The sequence below is a fragment of the Triticum dicoccoides genome, chromosome 6B, assembly GCF_002162155.2.
Source record: "Triticum dicoccoides isolate Atlit2015 ecotype Zavitan chromosome 6B, WEW_v2.0, whole genome shotgun sequence".
Taxonomy (NCBI): Eukaryota; Viridiplantae; Streptophyta; class Magnoliopsida; order Poales; family Poaceae; genus Triticum; species Triticum dicoccoides.
The window spans coordinates 588,465,905-588,474,373 of NC_041391.1; positions in this window are offsets into that span (position 1 = coordinate 588,465,905).

Below are 8,469 nucleotides of genomic sequence, written 5' to 3' on the forward strand. Positions count from 1 at the left end.
GCTTAATTTCGCGAGGTTTCCCAACCAAAGTTCACAGTGGGAGCATTCCTCCCGGTCCATGCCCCACGGGCATAGCAACACAAACACAGGTGGTCACCCACGCAGCTGGGGGACGGAGCCTGTCCCTCCGGCTAATTTTTGCAGGCCTGAGGACGCACAACAAGGCCCCTGGCCGGAGCCTCCCAAGGCAAAGGCCGCAATGAATCCCCGACCAAGCTAAGTTATTCCTACGCATGAGCATGCAATACCGTAACACAACATGGAAATGATAGAAACAACATGATAATCAAAGACAACAGTCTAGCACGCCCCCATGGGGCTACACACTCCTCTCTCTGTGCAGGTAAAGCAAAATGGGCACAGCTCACCCGACGACAGCCCGCAGGAGAGGATCCGCATCACCCTCCGGAGCTCAAGCGGCCCCCTCCTCACGCTTCACCGAGGCACGGCGACGGGACAATTCACTGCCTCCCTCAAAGCGGGCGAGACGGCGCGGTGGCTGGTCACGGCCGCCGCTGGAGGAGCTGCCGTCAGAAGGGGAGTCATCGAAGCTTGGAGAGCTGCGGGCACCGCTTGACGCGGGCACCGCCTGACGCGGGCCCGCCCTCGTCTTCACTGCTGCCGTCGCTGAGGCCGAGCATCTGGTCACCGTCATCACCTTCAGGGCAACACCCGGCGCGGCGACCATCCTCACCGAACGCCCTCACAAAGAGGGTGGCGTCGCCGTCGAACTTGAAGTGAAGGGTGCACCGCTGGCCCAGGCCATGAGCGCGGGCAAACGTCTGCCATCTGCGAGCCAGGGCCATGTTCCTGGCAAGGGAGACCTGCACCGCCACCCAAGAGGCTCTGCTGCAGCAGCCGTCCGCCTGAAGCCAGAGCCCGCCAGTGACACCAGCCGGCAGCTCACTGACAAAGAAGCGAGGGAGCTGAAGCCAGGTACCGGCCGGATCCTCCTACCAAATGATGAACTCTGGCAACACCTCCGCCAAGTGGGATCGCGGGCGAGGAGGCCGCGCAGCCACGACGCGCCTCCCCCCGCCTATCGAGCGGCCTTCACCAAGAGAGGGGCCACCGCCATTACCACGAGTGGCCCTCGTAGGAGTCGTGGGGCGCTTGCGGGGGCGACCTCAGCCGCGCTTAGCCGGAGGGGAGCCAGCCCCTCCTGGTGGGCCTTCCCCTTCTCTGCAGCCGAAAACTTCTTCATAGGTGCCATGAGACACAACGAGCCGGTGGAGGGGAAGCAAAGAGGAAGAGATGGAGCAAGGAGAGATAAAATGGGAGGGCTCACGACATTCCGTACTTATAGCCGGAGGAGGCCAACCGTCGGCATCCACGATCGCAGGTAATCATGACTCATTTTTGCATGCAGATACCTATCAAATCGGGCAGTTGCCGAGGCGTCGTGGGGAAGCGGAGACACCCACGTCCAATCAACCGCCACACGGCGCCCAAGGCCGTAGGCTGTTGGGGCCCACGGTGCTCCGCACTAGCCCCTTCGCTTCTCCGCTAAGCCAAGTCCGAGCGCGCCTTGGGCCCGGGGGCTACTGTCGTCGTTCTGGGAACGAGGGTCCCCAGACTTGCCTGCAGTGTCCTTGTTTCCTCTTTGGTGCAAAGGGGGCAAGCGCAGGCGCGGAGTACCAAGGCGTCAAGCAAAGGTTGCCATTCTGGTGCAACAGGACCAAGACAGGTGGAGCGGCAGGATGGAGGTCACCGTGCAGCCCAGGACGACGTCATCGCTAGAGTCTTTGGCAGTCGAAGACCAACTTTAGTCAGGATAAGCTGTACTAGATGTTCCCCTTCAAAATGGTCATTGTTGGCGCCCTTCCCGCTCAATATTTGGGAAGAGGACCAGGGCCTTTATATATAGGACTAGCCACCATAGTAGGAGGCATCTCATCTGGATCTCACCCAGAGCCAACAGAGACGGAGCAATTCCTCTCCAAGCACACCACCACAAGAACACCCCTCATGAGGCTGTTCTTCCTTTGTACTATCCATCATCAGCCCCTGAGGCAATTCACTCACCACACACTGGAGTAGGGTATTACACCAGAATGGTGGCCTGAACCAGTATAAACCTCGTGTCCCTTGTGTTGTTCATCGAGTAGTCTAGATTCTCAGCGAGACATTGGGACGTGGGTTGGTTGAGGAAAGATCTTTGTGCGCACCCCAGAGTTCGAACCTTAAGGGTTTGCCGGAACCCCACATCCGACAACTACAATGAGCATCGAGAAGTCCTAATGAATACAGTGAAGGATGGACAGGCAGCCATCACAAGGGGTTGGTCTAGAGTCGCGCGCACATTACGCATGGAGGAGGGCACAATATGGGCATTCTGCTTCACCTTCTCCAGCAACCAGAATGTCTTTCACCTCTCTCTTTACAGTCTTTAGTACAACTGTGGTTCATTATTCTTTACTTGGTGCTTCTTTAGTTCTTCAGTATATGTACCTGTTGATCGAATTATGCATTCGTGGTTGAACCTATATTTGTAATAAACATGGTTTGATATGAAATAAGTGATTGCCTACTTTCAAATTCAAAATATGTGAGTTTTAAATTAGGTATTAAATTAGGAATTACACTGCACACGGTTTGCGAAAGCGAAACGTCTGCGATAGACGTGGAGATCAGACACGTTTCTCGGACCCACTACGTGTGCGATAAATCTCTACTATACACACGATCAACCAAGAAAACAAGAGCATCACACACAGTTCCTTCTTATTAAATATTTGCAGAAGTCACCTTATCACACACGCCTAGCAATTATGGATTGTTTATGGTGTTGTGCACATCAAAAACGATTGGTCATAGAAGAACGCGTGCGATAGGTCTTCATCTAACGCGGGTACAATGGATGAATCGTGTGGGATGTATTCAAGCTTCGCATACAGTTTTGTAGGGACAATTGTATCGCTCTTGCATCGAACCGCATATAGTCGAGGAAAAGTAAATGTGTGTGTGTCTGCTTCTACAATCGTGAACTATTTGTCATGGGTCATGCATCATAAACGTAGCACCACAGAATATCGATTGTGATGGCAATGCGAGCACAAACGAGTTGCAAGGATGAAGTGTTTCATATATTCGAGATATCAGAAACATTTTTAGAGGGACAACTGTATGCATCAAGGCTCCCTATCCTAGACAGTTTTTGGGTCGTGTGGGAAGGACCCCCTATCGCACACACTCACTTGGCGACGGTTCAAAAAGGCGTTGCGGAAAGGGGTTACAAACCGTTTGTATAGCACCTCGTTGTACCAGTGAGGCCCGATAGATCATCCGACAATCCAAGGCCTACACCATCATGGGAGATCAGCTTTATAAGAAGAGTACATCCGGAGTCACACAACGCTACATTTCACTAGAAGAAGGGCAACAGATCCTGTAGGAGATTCACTCGGGAACTTGCGGGCACCATGCATCCTCTCGAATGTTGGTCACCAAAGCATTCTGAGTCATTTTTTACTGGCCCGAGCGAACGAAGCCGCTAGAGAGGTAGTGGAGCAGTGTGTTGGATGCCAACTCTATGCAAACCAGTCACACAAGCCAGCGTCTATGCTAAAGACGATTCCCCTCACATGGCCATTTGCTATTGGGGGTCTCAACATGATCAGACCCCTTTGGACTAGGACCAGCGGATTCACCAGTTGTTAGTGGAAGTCGACAAGTTCACCAAGTGGATCGAAGCGAAACTAATAAAGAAGCTGGACTTGACAATAACAATCAAGTTCATCAAGGAGATAATCTTTAGGTTTGGAGTTCCCCATTGCATCATCACCGACAATGGGTTAAACTTTGACTCAATTTTTTTTCGAGAATACTGCTACACCCAGGGCAGTCGGGTTGATTATGCCTCTGTGGCTCACCCATAGTTGAATGGTCAAGCAGAACGGGTGAATGGAATGATGCTCCAAGAACTGAAGCTGTGCCTTCCTTGCAGGTCATGGTGAACAGCGAGTAGATGGCAACCACTGCAACGTCTCTATTGATGAAAGGGAAGGGCACTGGGGGGGGGGGTCGAGTGGCTTGATTATGGCTACACCTGATACGTCTCCAATGTATCTATAATTTTTCTTTGTTCCATGTTGTTACGATCTATCTTGGATGTTTTATATACATTTACTAGCAACTTGATATCATTTCTTGGATCTAACCTAGTGACATAGTGCCTAGTGACAGTTGCTATTTTTTGCTTGTTTTTTACTTTGCATAATATCAGTACCAAACGAAGTCGAATTGCCAAGAAACTTTTTGGAGATTTTTTCTGGCAGGAAGACACCCAGGAAGCTTCAGGAGGGCATGAGGGGATGCTCATGGGGCCCACTAGGCACCAGGGTGCGCCAGGGGCCTCCGGTGTGCCCTCGTGGGTAGTGGGCCCATGGGCACCCCCTTGACCTACCTCCGCCTCTATAAATACTCTAAAATCCCAGAAACCCTAGGGGAGTGGACGAAACACTTTTTCCACTGCCGCAAGTTCTAGAACCACGAGGTCCAATCTAGAGGCCTTTTCCGGCACTCTGCCAAAGGGGGAAACAATCATGGAGGGGTTCTCCATTATCCTTCTTGCCCCTCCGATGATGTGTGCATAGTTTACCACAGACATACGGGTCCGTAGTTAGTAGCTAGATGTCCTCTTCTCTCTTTTTGCTCTTCAATACAATGTTCTCCTTGATGTTCTTGGAGATCTATTTGATGTAACTCTTTTTTGCAGTGTGTTTGTTGGGATCTGATGAATTGTGAGTTTATGATCAATTCTATCCATGAATATTATTTGTGTTGGTGTACAAAAGTATGGGCTCTTCTGTACCCCTTACTTGTGCACGGGAATTCGTAGCCACACCTATGGCTGGGCCGACAGCAGAAGATAAAACAGGAAGACTACCAAGGTAGATACTCAAGTTAAGGAACAAGGAGCAGAGGGTGAGCCGGACCTCCCCCCCCCCGGCAACACCCTTGCCGAGGCAACCAACACGGCACCAGCAAGCCCATCACCTTGAGACTAAAAGTTCTGACACCATCGACAATGTTAAGACCAAGATTTGAGAATGCATGCGTGGTAGCATGTAGATCTTCATGGTGATTGACAACTTGCGGGTCCACATGAGACCAGGAGACGAAGTCCCCCGGCAAGACCCTTGCCGGGGACGACTGCGAGGCCCCCGACAAGCCTTGTAGAGGACGATCGCTGGACCGAGGCCAGGCCCGCGCCTGCAAGGATTTGCCACCTCACCACCATTGCAGTGCGACGACCAATGTGCCAACTAAGCAGGCGCTTGCGTGGCGACATGCAGATATTCATGGAGGCTCTACCACCGTGCCAATACAACATTTAGTTAGCCAGCGTGACACTACATGCCTCGTCAGCCTGGACGCGTGTCGAAGCAAGGAGGTGCGACGACAGACGGGATGGCTTCTGTTGCCGTCCCCGATAAAGTAAGAGGGCATGTAGGCAACGCATTAAACGTGTTTGTCCTACGGCTCCGAGCGATAAGCTCATACACTGTAGCTTGCTTTCTGCCTCCTGTGCGCCACTATGGCAACCCCTTTCATGTATAAAAGGAGGCCCGAGGCGTACAGAGAGAGGATTCAGACTTTTTGGACTGTGCATGCACCACAGCTAGTTCAAAAGCTCAAGAACACATATATCCAGACCAGCACGACTAGGGTATTACGCATCCTTGCGGCCCGAACCTGGGTAAAAATCCCCTTGTGCTGACTGCTAGACTTGCTCTTCGTGCAACTACTCTCCCCGCCGAACGTAGAAGGGATTCTTGTGATCCCATAGGTGTTCGTTCCCCCAACATCTTTGGCGTGCTAGGTAGGGGGAGTTAGTTGTGAGAATCTGGTCTATTAGTTAGTGCGGTAGTTTCTTCATCGCCATGGCTCCAAAGAAGAAGATGATCGCAGTGGTCGGTCCGTCCGGAGCCAGTCAGTCCGTGCGAGCACGAACAGGCGACGTGGCTGATGCCAGTGGTGGAGGAGATCAAGATCATCTACGCCACCCTGATATGAGAAGCCAGGCGAGCGGCATCGTCCACAGCAGTGACGGCAGTCCGCACGACGCTGCGGCCAAGGACGGAGCCGCGCTACCTACGGGTGGTGCGGGGACCTCCAAGGGCAGAAGGATGCCCCCGCCAGCGCATGCCCCGTGGTCTTCCCATCTCGTGCGCGATGAACAACACCGTGACGATGAGGACCCCGGGCATCGCCATGGCAAAAGCCCTCAATGTCACTCTGAAGACGCGCAGGGCGACATGCACACCATGATGCTGGCGAGAAGGGTGCGCTGCCGCGAAATCGTGATGGAACTCCTTGTAACATAGTTAGAAGTCCAAGTTCCTCCCATTCCTCGCGCATGTCGCTGCCACTCACATGAGCAGAAGCATTGGCGCGAGCACAGCTACTCCTCGATTTTCCTCCTGCTTTGGAGAAGCAATAAGAGTGGAGGGCTGCCATCCAAAGCCTTATTGGCCACGCTAACAGGGATGGCCACCGGGAAGCAAGTTCCTCGCGGTGCCGGACCAACGAGCCGACGCGTGTTGATAGTGGAAGGGTCGGAGGCACTGAGAGAGTCCTGGATTAAGGGGTCCTCGGATAGCCGAACTATATGCATATGCCGGACTGTTGGGCTATGAAGATACAAGATAGAAGGCTTCGTCCCATGTCCGGATGGGACTCTCCTTTGCGTGGAAGGCAAGCTTGGCCATTCGGATATGAAGATTCCTTTCTCTGTAACCGACTCTGTGTAACCCTAGCCCCCTCCTTTGTCTATATAAACCGGAGGGTTTAGTCCGTAGGACAAGAGCAATCATAATCATAGGCTAGCTTATAGGGTTTAGCCTGTATGATATCGTGGTAGATCAACTCTTGTAATACTCATATCATCAAGATCAATCAAGCAGGAAGTAGGGTGTTACCTCCATCGAGAGGGCCCGAACCTGGGTAAACATTGTGTCCACCGCCTCCTGTTACCATTAGCCTTATACGCACAGTTCGGGACCCCCTACCTGAGATCCGTCGGTTTTGACACCGGCATTGGTGCTTTCATTGAGAGTTCCATTGTGTCGTCACCATAAGGCTTGATGGCTCCTTCAATCATCCACAACAACGCGGTCTAGGGTGATGTTTTTCTCCCCGGACAGATCTTCGTATTCGGCGGCTTCGCACTGCGGGCCAACTCGTTTGGCCATCTGGAGCAGATCGACAGCTACGCCCCTGGTGATCAGTTCAGGTTTGGAATCTTGAACTACACCGCCGACATCCGTAGAGACTTGATCTTTGACGGATTCGAGCCCATGACAGCCGCGCCCTACCACCATGATGAACATGACATAAATCTATCATCAGACTGTGTGCAGGAGATTGTGCATGTAATCGCACTGGCCCTAGATCCAGAGCAGAGTGCGCCATCCATGGATGGGAGGCTCGACCTCGCCACAGAGGCTGCGGACACAGCGGCGCTAGAGCCGAACACAGATCTGACCTCCAACGAGGCCTGCATCATCGGAACCTCGGACTCGTCTCCGACCACAAGCTCCGAACCGCGTGTATCCATACCCGTCGACTCTGACTGGGCGCCGATCTTGGATTTCTGCTCCGCGTACATCTTCCAACACTCACCCCTAAGAGATGTGTTAAACTCATTAAAATCTCTCTCCTTGTCAGGAGATTCTTGGCCGAATTATGCCCGTCTTGAGTGGGAAGCGGAGGACGAAGAACTTCGTTACCCACCCACCACCCACTTGATAGCCACTATCGACGATTTAACCAACATGCTTGATTTTGAATCCGAAGACATCAACGGTATGGACGATAGTGCCGGAGAAGAACAGGAACCACCGCCCACAGGGCGCTGGACAACCACCTCCTCATACGACATATACATGGTGGATACACCCAAACAATACAATAGCGATAATAAAAAGGATCCAGTTGAGGATAAGCCTCCTGAGAAGCAGCCAAAGCGCCAACGCCAGTGCCGCCGCTCTAAATCACGCCATGGTAAAAATAGCGATACCGGCACGACAGAAAATAGCACTTCGGACGATGCCGAAGACAACGAAGCCCCGCCAAGCCAAGTTTCGAACAGGCTGAACGGGAAGACGGGCAAGCCAGCCCTAACAAACAGGCCGTAAACAATGGCTCGGGCTCAAAAACATCCGTGACGAGTGGCTGGCCCAACACCTCGGCCAAGAGAAGCCGAAGTCCATGGCAGCCCTTAAAACGCTTATGACCCGCTTTTGTGCGGGCGAAGATAGCTGGCTAGCTCGTAGCAGCAGCACCTCAAGAAAACATGGCACTTCTGAAGCCAGAGATAGCAATGGCAAGCCCCGATGTAGTAGACACAAACATCAAAATAATGCCGATAACATCGAAGACACAGTCGTCAATGCCGAATTCAGTGGCTCCAAGTCCGGTCAGCAGAAGAAGCCATTTAAGAGAAACAATCCGGGCCCGTCCAGT